The sequence below is a fragment of the Tachyglossus aculeatus genome, chromosome 15 (assembly GCF_015852505.1).
Source record: "Tachyglossus aculeatus isolate mTacAcu1 chromosome 15, mTacAcu1.pri, whole genome shotgun sequence".
Lineage (NCBI taxonomy): Eukaryota > Metazoa > Chordata > Mammalia > Monotremata > Tachyglossidae > Tachyglossus > Tachyglossus aculeatus.
In genome coordinates this window covers 25,237,508-25,256,564 of record NC_052080.1, presented here as the reverse complement: position 1 = coordinate 25,256,564, position 19,057 = coordinate 25,237,508, and the positions used below count along the sequence as shown (strand labels likewise).

The window sequence follows — 19,057 nt, the reverse complement described above, 5'->3', positions numbered from 1 at the left end:
CTGTCTCCCCCTTCTAGACTGTAAGCCCGTTGTTGGGGAGGGAACGTCTCTATATGCTGCCGACTTGTACTACCCAAGCGCTTAGTACAGTGCTCTGCACACAGTAAGCGCTCAATAAATATGATTGAATGAATGAATGAACCCAGATCCTTCTAACGTCTAGGCCCAGGCTCTAACCATTAGGCCATGCTGCTTCTCCTGACCGTTGGTTTTAAGGTACCCCATCAGCTCTCTCCCTCCTATTGATGCTCATGCCTCTCCCGCCACACCTCAGCTCGCCATTCCCCGCAAACCGACCTACTCACTATGCCTCGCTCGGAAGCAGCGTGGCTCAGTGGAAAGAGCCCGGGCTTTGGAGTCAGAGGTCACGGGTTCAAATTCCGGCTCCGCCAACTGTCAGCTGTGTGACTTTGGGCAAGTCACTTCACTTCTCTGGGCCTCAGCTACCTCATCTGTAAAATGGGGATTAACACTGTGAGCCTCCCATGGGACAACCTGATCACCTTGTAACCTCCCCAGCACTTAGAACAGTGCTTTGTACATAGTAAGCGCTTAACAAATATCATAATTATTATTATTATTATTCATCTCACACCCTCCCTCCCACCTAGAACTCCCTCCCGCTTCACAACTGGCAGACCCCAGCTTTTCTTATCTTCAAAACCCTTCTGAAATCGCACATCCTCCAAGGGGCCCTCCCTGATTTAATTTCTTGTCTTCCCGGGTTATTTTGTCCCCACTATCACCTCAGCACTTCTGCACTCACACCCACCCACAGCAACTCTGTACATAGTAGTGACTTACTGAATTAAGATTCTTTCATCTACCCATCCCCTTTTCTTTCTGTCTCCTTCTATATTTTAATGTCTATCTCCCCGACGAGGCTGTAAACTCCTCTAGGGAAGGGATCGGGGCCACTGTTTCTACTGTCCTCTCCCAAACACTTGGCAGAGTGCTATGATAAAAGAGTGGATGCTCAATAAATATGATTAACTGTAAGAAAAATTCCAACGTTCCTCCGCTTACTTTTAGATGGAAACAACTGTCCAGGATGGTCACCTTTGAACCGCTTTAAGCCTTTCTCTGTTCGGGACCGAGCTCTTGATGGACTAAGGTGGAGAGGAGTCTTCCGCTGGTCCAGAGGGTGCCAGAGTTAACTCCGGCCGGGAATACCGCCTTGCTCTCTCACGGTACGGGGTGTGAGATGTGAGCCGCACAGACCTACAGCGGTAGACCGGTCTGGCCCCAAATGGCTTGGATCCAAGCCACAAATAACACGGCTTTATTTAGGAGCAGAAGATTGTGGCCAACGGGCCCATTCAGAGTCAAGCAGGGGAATCGATTCCTCCGCCGGGGTTCCCGGTCCCGAGATGCCCGGGCCGAGGACCACCTGCCCACCCCCCCCGCTGCCCTAGGCTCTCGACGGGACACTCCATCGTCAAAGTGGAACTGGATTTCTCAGGCCGCAGCTAGCCTGGGACCGGGAGAGTTGATTTTCTTTGAATATATTTGGAATTACGCCACTCTCCTGGACCAGAAGGATTTAGTCGTGATTGACGATGGTTACCTGCCCTCATCACTCTGTGGTTTTTTAGAGGAAACAACCTGGGACTGGGAGCAGAAGCTGGTTCAGCCCCTGGCCTGCTGTGTGACTTCAGGCAAGTTGCTAAGCCTTCCTGGGCCTCAAGTTTCCCGATCTGTAAAATGAAGTTAAGACACCCGGCCTCCCTCCCACACGCTGTGGGACAGGAACTGTGTCCGACCCCTCGATTTTATATCTATCCCAGTGCTCGGTCCAGTCAGGCTCATAGTAAATGCTTAACAAATACCATCACTACTCTTGTGGAATAACAGTATCGGGGAACTGACTGTTCCAGAACAGACATTCCACGGAACAGCTCTGGCATGCTCTGCTCGTGCGCTCTCACTGATTTAAAACCTTATAGGGCCTCCCCTGAGGTTCCTTAAATGATGCTGCTAATTTCCCCAGAGAGCACTGAGAGAGCATGTAGGTCTTATTAGCGGAAGGGAAAATAGCTAATCTCGGAGGGAATGGGCTTTAAAAGCATCCCGGATCTCTGCAGGATCCAGCAAACCGCCAACGGCAGACAGAATGCCAGCTCCCTAAGGGGTACCTTGCCGCTCTTCTGGCTGTTTAATGGGGGCAGTGGCCCAGGTCTGGGGACGAAGGGCAAAGGGGTGGTTGTGAAAACCTCTCAAGTATGTTTGATTTTGTTCTCTGTCTCCCCCTTTTAGACTGTGAGCCCACTGTTGGGTAGGGACGGTCTCTATATGTTGCCAATTTGTACTTCCCAAGCACTTAGTACAGTGCTCTGCACATAGTAAGCGCTGAATAAATACGATTGATGATGATGATGCGACTTGTGAATCTAGAACCATTTTGCCTTAAAAGCTAGCATAAATCTTCTATCTACCCCAGTACTTAGTACAAGGCCTGACATAGTAAGTGCTTAACAAGTACAATAACAATAATAATAATAATAAAAAGATAATGTGCGGCAGACATTCCATCAAAGGTTGGTAAGACACATCACTTTGGTCTAGTTAGGAAAAACAGCATGTTCAAGACAAAGCGTCCTCGAGCGTGCTGCTCTACATCTCATCCCTTGGTTTGAAGCCACGTCACCAAACAAGTCCAGCGAGCACCCTCTCCATCTTCACACTCCAAGCGCTTCTGACAGTCCGAGGGTCTCGAGGACAATTTCCCTCGGTCGCTGGGCTAGGACGTAAATATTTTATAGTGGTGAAGGCTGGCAGCAAACTAACTCCTGTATTCTCATGGCCTCAGGACCTACAGAATGCAAGGGTGGGGTGGGACTGATTTGCCACTGGGGATTTTAAACAGATTTCTTCCCGGGCGTTCAGCCTGGCAGTGGGGAGAGGGCTCTCCCCTCTCCTGGGAGCAGGCCCCTCCAAGGTCCGCATACTTTGGCGTCAGTCTGGCAGTCTCTCGAGTTCGAGGCATCAAACCAACACTTAGCAAAAAACGCGTGGGAGCCACAGCCAGGGAAGGAAGGAGATGAGGAAAGGTACCTAGAACAGTGCTTTGCACATAGTAAGCGCTTAATAAATGCCATTATTATTATTATTATCATTACCTGGGATGCCCAAATAAGTGGTTGTCAGATCCTTGGCCTAGTGACAAGGTATGTGTCTGTTATATTGTACTCCCTCAAGCGCTTAGTACAGTGCTCTGTACACAGTAGCTCTCAATAAATATGATTAACTCACTGACTCACAGGAAAATAGAAGGAGGTAGAAGTGGATGGGGGATGGAATACTATCAGCATAGCATAGTGGATAGAGCACGAATCTGAGAGTCAGAAGGTCACGGGTTCTAATCCCGGCTTTGCCACTTGTCTACTGGGTGGACTTGGGCAAGTCACCTCACTTCTCGGTGCCTCAGTTACCTCATCTCTAAAATGGGGATTAAGATTGTGAGCCCCATGGGAGACAGGGACTGTGTCCGACCTGATTTGCTTGTATCCACCCCAGCGCTTAGTACAATGCTTGGCGCATAGTAAGCGCTTAACAAATACCAACTATCATTATTATTGATAATAATACTACTGATAAAGAGGTGAATCTGCGCAAAGTTTGCAGAACAGATTTTAAAAGTCAGCCTTTCTGGAGGCAATCATGGAACATCTGCTGTGTGCATGCAGAGCACTGGACTAAGCACTCGGGGGAGTCCGGCAGAAGGAGGCTCCCTCTGACCAAGCGCTTAGTACAGTGCTCTGCACACAGTAAGCACTCAATAAATACGACTGAATGAATGAATAAGGGTGTCTACCTCCACTCCACTGGTGTGTGCAAACCCTAGGCAGCTTCCCAGGACAGTGCCACATGCATTAGAGAAGCAGCGTGGCTCAGTGGAAAGAGTCCGGGCTTTGGAGTCACAGGTCACGGGTTCAAATCCCGACTCCGCCAATTGTCAGCTGTGTGAGTTTGGGCAAGTCACTTAGCTTCTCTGGGCCTCAGTTACCTCATCTGTAAAATGGGGTTTAAGACTGTGAGCCCCCCGTGGGACAATCTGATCACCTTGTAACCTCCCTGGTAAGCGCTTAATAAATGCCATTATTATTATTATACCATGCCTGGCCCAGTCTCCCTCCCGTCCACGGAAGTGATGTCCTCCAACCTTTGGGCCGGGTCCAGGCTTCACATCCCGCCTCCTCCTGGAAGCCTTCTCCATTTCCTCCTTTTTCTCCCCAGGGCTCAACTCCCTCCTCAAGCACCCTGCACTCAGAGCTACCGACAGCACATACACGTGTGTCGGTTTACACTTGTTTTACACTACACGCTTCACTATTTAAATCCGTCTCAGGCACCGATCCAACTTTCCATTTACTTCTTCCTCTTATCGGTAGTTTCTTGTGTATCTCTCTCCTACTTAGCCTTTTAGGGGGTCTTCTAACTCTACTGAACTCCCCTCCCCACAAGTGCTCAGTACAGTGCTCGGCACACAGAGGGCATTCAGTACGTGCCAGGGACTGGAGTTACCAGTCGGTCGGGGGGGTCCTAGTCTGTGGACTGCCTGGAGAGGAAACCCAGGTTACATCTGGTAAACAGTACGGCGTAGTGGATAGCAGAGAAGTAGAGAAGCAGCGTGGCTCAATGGAAAGAGCACAGGCTTTGGAGTCAGAGGTCATGGGTTCAAATCCCGGCTCCGTCACTTGTCAGCTGTGTGACTCTGGTCAAGTCACTTCACTTCTCTGTGCCTCAGTTACCTCATCTGTAAAATGGGGATTAAGAGTGTGAGCCCCCCATGGGACAACCTGATCACCTTGTAACCTCCCCAGCACTTAGAATAGTGCTTTGCACATAGGAAGTGTTTAATAAATGTTATCATTATTATTATTATTGCACAAGAGCCTGGGAGTCAGAAGGACCTGGGTTCTAATTCCAGCTCCACCGAATGTCTGTTGTGTCACCTTGGGCAAGTCACTTCACTTCTCTGGGCCTCAGTTTAACCTCATCTGTAAAATGGGGATTATGACTGTGAGCCCCATGTGGGACAGGGACTGTGTCCAACCTGATTAGCTGCTATCTTCCCCGGTGCTTAGAACAGTGCTTCATCAATCAATCGTATTTATTGAGCGCTTACTATGTGCAGAGCACTGTACTAATCAATCAATCGTATTTATTGAGCGCTTACTATGTACTAAGCGCTAAGCACTGTACTAAGCGCTGCTTGACACATAGTAAGCGCTTAACAAATATACCATCATTATTACCATCATGATCTGTGGATCAAAGGAGGGGAGTCAGGGTGGAAAACAGTAGTCACTGCCAAATTGGAAAAAAAAAAGGTAGGAAATAGATACAAATGAGATAATAATCAGCTCTGAAACAGGAAGAGCCCTCTACAAAACAAAACCACACTCAAGGTTCCACCCAATCCCCTGGAGTACTTTTTTTTGCTTTTCTCCTCTGTTTCCCTCAACACGCGTCCAGCCCGGAGCGAAGCACGCTCGACCTTTCTCCTTCAAGAGAATAACTGCCCAGGAACCCCAAGGGACTGAGTTCAGCTCCCGGGACAGGGCTCTGATCCTTCCAACACTAACCCAGGCTTCAATCCATCATTCCAGACCACACACCCCACGTGCTTTAGGTTTCAGGCGGCTAACGCTTTTTAACAGAAGGGAAAAACTGTGGGAGACTTACGGGGCCGGAAAAAGAAGCCTGCCGAGGAGAAACGGTTCCTTCATTGTGTCAACTGCGAAGTTTAAATTAGACCCACTACCTTTCGTTGCATGTAGCCTTATAAAGAAACCCAAAGCAGAGAGACTATGAATAGCCCTGGCTGATCTCACCCTCAGTGATTCCCTACTTTCCCCATTGGACTTTTCCTTTGGCCCCAAATTTAGGAGGGTCAAAAGCTCGGGTGTGCAATGGACAAGGCAGGGAAGCCTCCGGGATCCCGGCACGGAGAGATGAACGCTGACAAACACCGGATAAATGACCCTTCACCCACTTAGACTAAAATGGAAACTCCGCCACTCACTCAGCTTCCTCTCTGTAAACTACCCTAGAACTTGGTGTTTATTTCCTGGGTTCTAATCCAGGCTTAGTCACTTAACTGCTGTATGACCTTAGGTAGCTCATTTGACATCTCTGGCCCTCAGTTTCCTCATCTGTAAAATGGGGATTAAAACACCTGCTCTCCCTCCCTTTATACTGGGAGTCGTAAATGGGACAGGTCTGATCAGCTTGCCATGTTTTATCCCCAGATAAAACAAGTATCATCATTGTTATTACTGTTGAGCAGGACTTCAGGTTGGGCTTTCTAGCCTCAACCTTTCCCCAGATGAGTGGGGATGGGAGGGAAAAAAAAAATCAGGAAAAAGCAGGAGTTCATATGCTAGAAATAAATGAACCACTTCCCTGTGTCTAAAATAATGCAATTCCCAAGGGATAAGGGAGAGGTTTACTGCCCAGTAGAATGTAAATTCATTATGGGCAGGGAACGGGTTTGCTAACTCTGCTGTACTGTAGTGCTTAGTGCTTAGTACAGTGCTCTGCACATAGTAAGCGCTGAATCAACACCATTGATTGATTGATAGGCACAGCCCTCTGCATTCCTCAATTCCCCCACCCTCCCCAACCACCACTATGCATGGAAGAGACGCGCCACATCTCCACGTGCCCCATTTGGACTAGTCTCCATTTCTCCCACCAGGCCCATCCCTTTGGCCCACGGTCCCCAGGATCAACCCAGATTGGGATAGCTGGGAGCAAGTGGGAATAGGGTGGGCTGTGAAAGAAGACAGGGGTACTGAGAGGAAGAGGATGAATCTCCACCACGGTGGGGGTGGGAAGGGGTCCTGAGGAGGGTCTGCGTTTAGGGGAGGCGGAAGATGGGGTTCTGGGAGGATGGAAGCGGGGCTCTACCAAGGAGACTGGCTATCCTGGTGGGGAGGGACCACGGTCAGGGGCAAGCTAGATGGGGAAGACAGAGCAGGACATCCAGGACAGGAGGAGAGGAAGAGGAAGAGAATGGGGGGCATGGGGAAAGCTGGGAGCCTGGAGGAAGAAGGAAGGGTCGAGGGGGCAAAGGAGGAGGAGGAGTGGAAGGATGGGTCATCAACGGAGGGAAGCGGGAGGAGGGGGAGGATGAGGAGCAGAGATGGGGAGGCCGAAAGGTGAAGGTGGGGGGGGAGGTATGGGGAGTGGAGATTGTGGGGGGATGGGGGGTGGAAATGGGGTGTGGGGTGCAATGGTGGGGGGAAGGGGGATGACGACGTGGGATGAGGGTGGAAATGGGGAGGAGGGTGCGATGGGGGAAAGGTGAAGGTGGAGGGAAGGTGAAGGTGGGGGGAAGGGGGTAGAGGTGAGGAGTAGAGGGGTGGAGATGGGGGATGGGGAGGAAAGATGGGGGAAGGGGGAGAAGGTGAGGTGGAGATGGGGGGACAAGGGAGGGAGATGGGGGGATAGGCCAAGGTGGGTGAAGAGGGGCAAAGGCGGGGAGATGAGGGGCGGGAATGGGAGATCGGGAGCAAAGATGGGGAAAGGGGGGTGAAAGTAGGGGAAGGGAGGCGGAGATGGGGGATGGGAGCAGTGATGGGGTGGAAATGTGAGGCGGGGGAGACATTGGAGGGGAGGAAGGTAGAGAGGAGGGGAGAAATGGGGGGAGGAGGGACAGGGATGGGGGCGGTGATGGGGAGAAGGGGGCGAAGGTAAAGAGGAGGAATGGAGATGAGGGGATGAGCGACAGAGATAAGGGGATGGTGGACGAGGGATGGAGGAGGGAGAGATGATAGGGAGAAAGGAGGAGAAGGTGGGGGGTGAAGGTAGAGAGGAGGAGTGGAAATGGGGAGACGGGACAGAGATGGGGGATGGGGCGAAATGGGGGATGAGGGATGGAGGGAGGAAAGGTGATGGAGGGATGGGGTGGTGATGGGGGAAAGGGGGGCGAAGGTGGAGAGGAGTGGAGATGGGGGGACGAAGGTCAGAGATAATGCGATGGGGGACGAGGGATGGAGGAGGGAGAGATGACGGGGGAAAGGAGAAGGCAGGGAGGTGATGGGGGCTGGAAATGGAGGGCGGGGGGCGATGATGGGGGGAAGGGGAGTGAAGGTAGAGAAGAGGAGTTGAGATGGGGGGACGAGGGACAGAGATAAGGGAATGGGGGACGAGGGATGGAGGAGGGAGAGATGATGGGGGAAAGGAGGAGAAGGTAGGGAGGTGATGGGGGTGGAAATGGGGGGCGAGGAGCGATGATGGGGGGAGGGGGGCAAAGGTAGACAGGAGGAGTGCTTAGTCCAGTACTCTGCATACAATACTTGTACATCCCAAGTGCTCAGTACAGTGCTCTGCACACAGTAAGCGCTCAAATACGACTGAATGAATGAATGAGTGCTTAGTCTAGTGCTCTGCACACAAGTGCTCAATAAATATGATTGAATTAATGAATGAATGAGTGGAGATGGTTGGGGGGGACAAGAGACAGAGATGGGGGATGGGGAGAGAGGATGGGGGAAAGGAGGAGAAGGTAGGGAGATGATGGGGGTCTGGGAGTGGAAATGGGGGGGCAAGGGGCGATGATGGGGGGGAGCGAAGGTAGACAGCATGAGTGCTTAGTCCAGTGCTCTGCACATAATAAGCGCTCAATAAATACGACTGAATGCATGAATGAGTAGAGATGGGAGGGACGGGGGGGGGGGATGGAGAGTGGGGAGATGATGGGGGGAAAGGAGAAGGTAGGGCGGTGATGGGAGGCTGGGGGTGGAAATGGGGGGTGGGGGGCGGTGATGGGGGGAGGGGGGCGAAGGTAGATAGGAGGAGCGCTTAGTCCAGTGCTCTGCACACAATAAGCCCTCAATAAATACGATTGAATGAATGAGTGGAGATGGGGGGAGGAGGGGCAGAGCTGGGGGGTGGGGAGGGAGAGATGTTGGGGGGGAAAGGAGGAGAAGGTAGGGAGGTGATGGGGGCTGGGGGTGGAAATTGGGGGGGTGGCGATGATGGGGGGAAGGGGGTCGAAGGTAGAGAGGAGGAGTGGAGATGGGGAGACAAAGGCCAGAAATAAGAGGATGGGGGACGAGGGACGGAGGAGAGAGAGATGATGGCGGGAAAGGAGGAGAAGGCAGGGAGGTGATGGGGGGCTGGGGATGGAAATGGGGTGCGAGAGGAGATGATGGGGGGAGGGGGGCGAAGGTAGACAGGAGGAGTGGAGATGGGGGGACGAAGGTCAGAAATAAGGGAATGGGGGACGAGGAATGGACGAGAGAGAGATGATGGGGGGAAAGGAGGAGAAGGCAGGGAGGTGATGGGGGGCTGGGGATGGAAATGGGGTGCGAGAGGAGATGATGGGGGGAGGGGGGCGAAGGTAGACAGGAGGAGTGCTTAGTACTGGGCTCTGCACACAATAAGCGCTCAATAAACACGATTGAATGAATGAATGAGTGGAGATGGGGGACTAGGGACAGAGATGGGGGATGGAGGAGGGAGAGATGATGGGGGAAAGCGGGGAGAAGGCAGAGAGGTGATGGGGGGCTGGGGGCGATGATGGGGGGAAGGGGGCAAAGGTAGACAGGAGGAGTGGAGATGGGGGGACAAAGGTCAGAAATCAGGGGATGGGGGCGAGGGATGGAGGAGAGAGAGATGATGGGGGGAAAGGAGGAGAAGGCAGGGAGGTGGTGGGGGGCGAAGGTAGACAGGAGGAGTGGAGATGGGGGGACGAAGGTCAGAAATAAGGGGATGGGGGCGAGGGATGGAGGAGAGAGAGATGATGGGGGGAAAGGAGGAGAAGGCAGGGAGGTGGTGGGGGGCTGGGGGGCGAAGGTAGACAGGAGGAGTGCTTAGTCCGGTGCTCTGCACACAATAAGCGCTCGATAAATACGATTGAATGAATGGAGCTGGGGGGACAGAGATGGGGGAGAAAGGAGGAGAAAGTAGGGAGGTGATGGGGGGCTGGGAGATAGGGGATGGGGAAGGGAGAGATGATGGGGGAGAAGGAGGAGAAGGTACGGAGGTGATGGGGGGCTGGGGGGCGAAGGTAGACAGGAGGAGTGCTTAGTCCAGTGCTCTGCACACAATAAGCGCTCAATAAATACGATTGAATGAATGGAAATGGGGGGACAGAGATGGGGGAGAAAGGAGGAAAAGGTAGGGAGGTGATGGGGGATGGAGAAGAGAGAGATGATGGGGGGAAAGGAGGAGAAGGCAGGGAGGTGATGGAGGGCTGGGGGGCGAAGGTAGACAGGAGGAGTGCTTAGTCCAGTGCTCTGCACACAATAAGCGCTCAATAAACACGATTGAATGAATGGAGATGGGGGGACAGAGATGGGGGAGAAAGGAGGAGAAGGTACGGAGGTGATGGGGGGCTGGGAGATGGGGGATGGAGAAGGGAGAGATGATGGGGGGGAAGGAGGAGGAGAAGGTAGGGAGGTGATGGGGGGCTGGGGGGCGAAGGTAGACAGGAGGAGTGCTTAGTCCAGTGCTCTGCACACAATAAGCGCTCAATAAATACGATTGAATGAATGGAGATGGGGGGACAGAGATGGGGGAGAAAGGAGGAGAAGGTAGGGAGGTGATGGGGGGCTGGGAGATGGGGGATGGAGAAGGGAGAGATGATGGGGGGAAGGAGGAGAAGGTAGGGAGGTGATGGGGGTGGAAATGGGGGGCGGGAGGGGGGCGAAGGTAGAGAGGAGGAGTGGAGATGGGGGGAGGAAGAGCAGAAATAAGGGGATGGGGGACGAGGGATGGAGGAGAGAGAGATGATGGGGGAAAGGAGGAGAAGGCAGGGAGGTGATGGGGGGCTGGGGGGCGAAGATAGACAGAAGGAGTGCTTAGTCCGGTGCTCTGCACACAATAAGCGCTCAATAAATACGACTGAATGAATGGAAATGGGGGGACAGAGATGGGGGAGAAAGGAGGAGAAGGTAGGGAGGTGATGGGGGATGGAGAAGGGAGAGATGATGGGGGGGAAGGAGGAGGAGAAGGGAGGGAGGTGATGGGGGGCTGGGGGGCGAAGGTAGACAGGAGGAGTGCTTAGTCCGGTGCTCTGCACACAGTAAGCGCTCAATAAATACGATTGAATGAATGGAGATGGGGGGACAGAGATGGGGGAGAAAGGAGGAAAAGGTAGGGAGGTGATGGGGGATGGAGAAGAGAGAGATGATGGGGGGAAAGGAGGAGAAGGCAGGGAGGTGATGGAGGGCTGGGGGGCGAAGGTAGACAGGAGGAGTGCTTAGTCCGGTGCTCTGCACACAATAAGCGCTCAATAAATACGACTGAATGAATGGAGATGGGGAGACAGAGATAGGGGAGAAAGGAGGAAAAGGTAGGGAGGTGATGGGGGGCTGGGAGATGGGGGATGGAGAAGGGAGAGATGATGGGGGGAAGGAGGAGAAGGTAGGGAGGTGATGGGGGGCTGGGGGGCGAAGGTAGACAGGAGGAGTGCTTAGTCCAGTGCTCTGCACGCAATAAGCGCTCGATAAATACGATTGAATGAACGGAAATGGGGGGACAGAGATGGGGGGGAAGGAGGAGAAGGTAGGGAGGTGATGGGGGATGGAGAAGGGAGAGATGATGGGGGGAAGGAGGAGGAGAAGGGAGGGAGGTGATGGGGGGCTGGGGGTGGGAATGGGGGCGGCTGATGGGGGGTTGGTACCGGCAGGGTCCGGGCGGAGGCTTGGGGTGGGGGTGGGCGTGGGCGGCGGCGGCGGCGGCGGCGGCGGCGTTGGGGCGGGGGGCCCAGCGCGGGGACCTCATCGGCGCGGGCGCGCTCCGGGACACATGCGCGCTCCCGGGCGCGCCCCCGCCGCGGGGACCACCACGGCGAAGCCCCGCCCACTCCCCCGCCCCATCCCCGCCCCCATCCCCCTCCACCAATCCGCAGCCCCGTCCCGAGCCCCGCCCACAATCCCGCAGCCAATCCGCAGCCCCGTCCGCAGCCCCAACCGAAGCCCCGCCCACACTCTCGTCGGCCAATCCGCAGCCCCGTCACAGCCCCGCCCGAAGCCCCGCCAGCCAATCCACGGCCCCGTCTCAAAACCCGCCCCCGGACGCCTTACGTCATGGCTCATTCATTCATTCGATTGTATTTATTGAGCGCTTAATGTGGGCAGAGCACTGGACTGAGCGCTTGGGAAGTACAAGTTGGGGACATATACAGTCCCTACCCAACAGCGGGCTCACAGTCTAGAAGGGGGAGACAGACAGCAAAACATATTAACAAAATAAAATAAATAGAATAAATATGTACAAGTAAAATAAATAAAGAGTAATAAATATGTACAAACATATATACAGGCTCCCGGAGGCCGATCCCCCTCCTCCCCCTCGCCTTACCTCCTTCCCTTCCCCACAGCACCTGTATAGATGTTTGTACGTATTTATTACTCTATTATACTTGTACATATCTATTCTACTTATTTTATTTTGTTAATATGTTTGGTTTTGTTCCCCGTCTCCCCCTTCTAGACTGTGAGCCCACTGTTGGGTAGGGACCGTCTCTATAGGTTGCCAACTTGGACTTCCCAAGCGCTTAGTACAGTGCTCTGCGCAGAGTAAGCGCTCAATAAATACGATTGAATGAATTTATTTATTTTATTTGTACATATGTATTCTATTTATTTTATTTTGTTAATATGTTTTGTTCTCTGCCTCCCCCTTCTAGACTGTGAGCCCACTGTTGGGTAGGGATCGTCTCTATATGTTGCCAACTTGGACTTCCCAACCGCTTAGAGTAAGCGCTCAATAAATACAATTCAATGAATGAATTTATTTATTTTTATTTGTACATACATATTCTATTTATTTGATTTTGTTAATATGTTTTGTTCTCTGTCTCCCCCTTCTAGACTGTGAGCCCACTGTTGGGTAGGCACCGTCTCTATATGTTGCCAACTTGGACTTCCCAAGCGCTTAGTACAGTGCTCTGCGCACAGTAAGCGCTCAATACAATTGAATGAATGAATGAATTTATTCATTTTATTTGTACATACGTATTCTATTTATTTTATTTTGTTAATATGTTTTGTTCTCCGTCTCCCCCTTCTAGCCTGTGAGCCCACTGTTGGGTAGGCACCGTCTCTCTATGTTGCCAACTTGGACTTCCCAAGCGCTTAGTACAGTGCTCTGCGCACAGTAAGCGCTCAATAAATACAATTGAATGGATGAATGAATCAAAAGCCGAAGTGGTGGCGTGTCCCCCCTGTCATTCATCCCCTGGAGCCGGGGAGGGCGAGGAGGAAGAGGAAGGGAAGCTGGGGGAGTAATAGTAATGTTTGAGCTATTTGTTTTGGGTCAGGACCGCACTAAGTGCTGGGGCAGATTCCAGTTAACCAGGTCAAACCCTGGCCCTGTTCTCTTGGGCCTCACAGACTTCATTCATTCATTCAATCGTATTTATTGAGCCCTTACTGTGTGCAGAGCACTGTACTAAGCGCTTGGGAAGTACAAGTCCATGTCCCACTTGGGGCTAACTCTCCCCAAGGGGGACTGAGCCCCCTTTTTCCTCTCCTCCTCCCCATCCCCTCCGCCCTACCTCCTTCCCCTCCCCACAGCACCTGTATATATGTTTGTACAGATTTATCACCCTACTTGTTTTACTTGTACATATTTACTATTCTATTTTGTTAATGATGTGCATTTAACTTTATTTCTGTTTGTTCTGACGACTTGACACCTGTCCACATGTTTTGTCTCCTCGTCTGTCTCCCCCTTCCAGACTGTGAGCCCGCTGTTGGGTAGGGACCGTCTCGATATGCTGCCAACTTGGACTTCCCAAGCGCTTAGTCCAGTGCTCTGCACACAGTAAGCGCTCAATAAATACGATTGAATGAATTGAATGAATGAATGTATAGAGACGGTCATTCATTCAATCGTATGTATTGAGCGCTTACTGTGTGCAGAGCACTGGACTAAGCGCTTGGGAAGTCCAAGTTGGCAACATAGAGAGACGGTCTTAAGTAGGAGACTGAACAGATGAGGCCACTGAAGCCCAGAGAAGTTAAATAATAATGATAATAATGATGGCAGCGCTTAGAACAGTGCTTTGCACATAGTAAGCGCTTAACATATACCATTATTATTATCATCATTAGTAAGCGCTTACTAAGGATGGCAGTGCTTAGAACAGTGCTTTGCACATAGTAAGCGCTTAACAAATGCCATTATTATTAAGCGCTCACTAATGATGGCAGCGCTTAGAACAGTGCTTTGCACATAGTAAGCGCTTAACAAATACCATTATTATTATCATTAAGCATTTACTATGTGCAAAGCACTGTTCTAGGCGCTGGGGAGGTAACAAGGTGATCAGGTTGTTCATTCATTCATTCAATCGTATTTATTGAGCGCTTACTGTGTTCAGAGCACTGTACTAAGCGCTTGGGAAGTACATTTTGGCAATATAGAGAGACGGTCTTAAGTAGGAGGCAGAACAGATGAGGCCACTGAAGCCCAGAGAAGTTAAATAATAATGATAATAATGATGGCAGTGCTTAGAACAGTGCTTTGCACATAGTAAGTGCTTAACAAATACCATTATTATTATCATTATTATTAAGTGCTTACTAATGATGGCAGCACTTAGAACAGTGCTTTGCACATAGTAAGCGCTTAAATACCATTATTATTGTCATTATTATTAAGCGCTCACTAATGATGGCAGCGCTTAGAACAGTGCTTTGCACATAGTAAGCACTTAAATACCATTATTATTATCATCATTATTATTAAGCGCTTATTATGTGCAAAGCACTGTTCTAGGCCCTGGGGAGGTAACAAAGTGATCAGGTTGTTCATTCATTCATTCAATCATATTTATTGAGCGCTTACTGTGTGCAGAGCACTGTACTAAGCGCTTGGGAAGTACAAGTTGGCAACATATAGAGACGGTCCCTACCCAACAGCGGGCTCACAGTCTAGAAGGGGAAGATAGACGACAAAACATATTAACAAAATAAAATAAATAGAATAAATATGTACAAATAAAATAGAGTAATAAATCCGTACAAACATATATACATATATACAGGTGCCGTGGGGAAGGGAAGGAGGTAAGGCAATAGGGGGCTCAGTCTGGGAAGGCCTCCTATGGGGGTCCACGGGGGGCTCAGTTTTCATCCCCATTTTACAGATGAGGTAACTGAGGCACAGAGAAGTGAAGTGACTTGCCCAAAGTCACACAGCTGATATGTTGCCAGCTTATACTTCCCAAGCTCTGCACACAGTAAGCGCTCAATAAATACGATTGAATGAATGAATTGGTGGCGCAGGGATTCAAACCCATGACCTCTGACTCCAAAGCCCGGGCTCTTTCCACTAACCCATGCCGCTTCTCCATGACCGCTCTAAGGTCACACCGCAGACACGTGGCAGAGCAGAACCCAGTTCCCAGGCTCGTGCTCTTTAACAATAATGATGATGGCATTTATTAAGCACTTACTAAGTGCCAAGCACTGTTCTAAGCGCTGGGGAGGTTACAAGGTGATCAGGTTGTCCCACGGGGGGCTCGCAGTCTTCATCCCCATTTTACATTTGAGGTAACTGAGGCAAGGAGAAGTTAAGTGTCTCACCCAAAGTCACACAGCTGACAAGTGGCGGAGCAGGGATTCGAACCCATGACCTCGGACTCCAAAGCCTGGACTCCTTCCGCTGAGCCACGCTGCTTCTCTTTCCGATAGGTCTTGGCTGGAAAGGAAGGAAATAAGGGGAGATGGAAAGGAGAAAAAGAGATAAGGGTTGGGGAAGGGAAAGAAAATAGAAGTGAAGAGGACTAATAATGACAATTAAGGTTTTTGTTAAGTACTCACTATGTACCAGGCACTGTACTAAGTGCTGGGTGGATATTCATTCAATCATATATATTGAGCACTTACTGTGTGCAGAGCACTGAATTAAGTGCTTAGAAAGTGCAATTCAGCAATAAAGAGACAATCCCTGGCCACAACAGGGTTGGATACAATCCCTGTCATTCATTCACTCAGTCGTATTCATCGAGCGCTTACTATGTGCAAAGCACTGTACTAAGCGCTTGGGAAGTACAAATTGGCAACATATAAACTCTGTCCCACTTGAGGCTCAATAGTCTCAATTTCCATTTAACAGATGAGGTAACAGGCACAGAGAAGTGACTGGCCCAAAGCCACACAGCAAACAAGTGGTGGAGCAGGGATTAGAACCCACGACCTTCTGAATCCCAAGCCCATGCTCTACCCACTTTCAGAGAATGTTAATAATAATAATAAAGGCATTTATTAAGCGCTTATTATGTACAAAACACTATTCTAAGCGCTGGAGAGGTTACAAGGTGATAGGGTTGTCCCACGGGGGGCTCACAGACTTAATTCCCATTTTACAGATGAGGTAACTGAGGCACAGAGAAGTTGTACTAAGTGCCGGGTGGATATTCAATCATATATATTGAGCACTTACTGTGCTCAGCTTCTTTCCCCTGCCCAAAGTCACACAGCTGACAATTGGTGGAGCCTGGATTTGAACCCACGACCTCCGACTCCAAAGCCCCGGGCCCTTTCCGCTGAGCCGCGCTTCTTCTCCAGATCATCATCATCAATCGTATTTATTGAGCGCTTACTGTGTGCAGAGCACTGTACTAAGCGCTTGGGAAGTACAAGTTGGCAACATATAGAGACAGTCCCTACCCAACAGTGGGCTCCAGATCCCACATGAGGCTCACAGTTTTAATCCCCGTGTTCCAGATGAGGAAACTGAGGGACGGAGAAGTGAAAGGACTTGCCCAAGGTCACAGAGTAGACAAATGGAGTCAGGATTAGAACCCAGGTCTTTCCGATTCCCTGGTCTGTGCTCTGTCCACAAGGCCATGCTGCTTCTCAGTACGTGGGGACTTACCTCTCCCCTCCTACCAGTCGCCCCCGCCACATACACAACAACAACAACAACAACAATCATATTTATTGAGCACTTACTATGTGCAGAGCACTGTACTAAGCGCTTGGGAAGTCCAAGTTGGCAACATATAGAGACAGTCCCTACCCAACAGTGGGCTCACAGTCTAAAAGGTGTGTGTGGGGGGAACACCTACACACACACATGAACACACACCACCCTTCATCCAGTGACACTCATATCTATAAAACTACTTCCTCCCTATGTGCAATGCATTTTAGTGTCTCCTCCCTGGCTGAACTGTAAAAACCTTGAGCACAAGGATCATAATTACTCCGGTGTAATCTTCCAAACGCTTAGCACAGTGCTCTGCACACAGTAGGCTCCTGGTAAAATACTACAGACTGAATTGCTTTTCATAATAAAGGTATTTATTGAGCGCATACTATGTGCATGGCCTGGGAGAGTACAACAGATTAAGCAGACACATTCTCTGCCTATATCAACCTTACTGTCCATTCATTCAATCATATGTATTTTAGCAAAATCATTGTATTTTCAATCATATGTATTCAATCACAGTCTTTTAGACTGTGAGCCCACTGTTGGGTAGGGACTGTCTCTATATGTTGCCAATTTGTACTTCCCAAGCGTTTAGTACAGTGTTCTGCACACAGTAAGCGCTCAATAAATACGATTGATGATGATGTATTGAGCGCTTACTGAGGGCAGAGGGTACTAAGTGCTTGGGAAGCACAAGTTGGCAACAACTAGAGGGGGAGACAAACTTTAATATAAATAAGAAACTTATATAGTTTAAAGATACGCTCATAAGTGCTGTGGGGATGGGTGACTATCAAATATCAAATGGCCAAAGGTCACAGATCCAAGTGTGTAGGAGAGGGGGAGGGAAGCTGGGAAAGGAGGGCTTAATTAGGGAAGGTTTCTTGGAGGAGATGTGTCCTGAGCAATGGGAGGGAGTTGAGGAATTCTGGAGGTACGATTGTCATTAGCTCTTTCAGGAGAAAGAATTCAAGAAGAAAACCAAGACAGGTGACCCCCTGTAGACTTCACAAATCAGAAACAAAATGGGATGTTAGCGAAAGCTCCCTCCACCCCCGCCTCCAAATTCTGCCAGTTACTCAAGTCTCCAGATTTATGTTGCCAACTTGTACTTCCCAAGCGCTTAGTACAGTGCTCTGCACACAGCAAGCGCTTAATACAATTGAAGGAAGGAAGGAAAGTGCTCTGCACACAGTAAGCGCTCAATAAATACGATTGAATGAAGGAATGAATTTAGTCTCTCTGCCCTCAGGAGCACTTGATACTTCTAGATGTTGACCCTCAATAAATAGCGAGGACACGCCTCCCTAGAGAGCAGAAACATCCTAGGAATTCTGGCTTCGCCTGGGCATTCCAAGATTTTTAATGAGGATTCCATCAAGCTCCTCTTTTAGGAGAACCCCATTTCTCTCCCAAGGAAGCTCCATTCTAACCAGTGAGGATTCTTAATCCCTTGTGATTATAACCACCGCATTCAAAAAGCATTTCCTGAGCACTCAGAATGCTAATTTCCTGAGCACTCAGAATGCTAATTAGAGTGTAATTTCCTTGTGGGCAGGGACTGCTTGTCTCCAGCTTCTGTTGTCCATTTAATAATAATAATAATAATAATAATAATAGCATTTTTTTAAGCGCTTACTATGTGCAAAGCACTGTTCTAAGTGCTGGGGAGGTTACAGGGTGATCAGGTTGTCCCACGGGGGGCTCACAGTCTTGATCCCCATTTTACAGATGAGGGAACTGAGGCCCAGAGAAGTGAAGTGACTTGCCCAAAGTCACCCAGCTGACAAGTGGCGGAGCCGGGATTTGAACCCATGACCTCTGACTCCAAAGCCCGGGCTCCTTCCACCCAGCCACGCTGCTTCTCATTTCTAAACACTTTTAAATTGTTCAGTCAGTCGACCGTATTTACTGAGCGCTTACTGTGTGCAGAGCACTGCATTAAGTCCTTGGGAGAGTACAATATAACGATGTAACACATTCCCTACCTTCAGGGAGTTTATATTCCAGAAGGGGAGAGAGAGAAATAAATAGATATAAATTAGAGATACGTACATAACTGTGCTGGGGCTGAGCTGGAGGTGCGTGGTGAACAACAAATGCCAATTAAGAGAGTAAGTCAGAACGATGCAGAAGGGAGTGGGAGAAAAGG

At 50.2% G+C, this 19,057-nt stretch overlaps 1 protein-coding gene across 4 annotated transcripts in view; it reads right to left on the bottom strand.

Moving 5' to 3' along the window:
- The window catches only part of MMD (monocyte to macrophage differentiation associated), a 67,581-nt gene that overhangs the window by 22,937 nt on the left and 25,587 nt on the right, over positions 1–19,057 (bottom strand). Inside the window, exon 1 of one of the 4 annotated variants that reach the window (XM_038757382.1) lies at positions 15,552–15,583. The exons of 1 other annotated variant lie outside the window; for it this stretch is intronic. The gene's annotated coding sequence lies outside the window, so the exon portion shown is untranslated. Of the gene's footprint in view, positions 1–1,026; positions 1,088–11,638; positions 11,678–15,551; positions 15,584–19,057 lie in introns of those variants that run through there. 2 more of the 4 variants (XM_038757381.1, XM_038757383.1) reach the window with 2 other exon arrangements.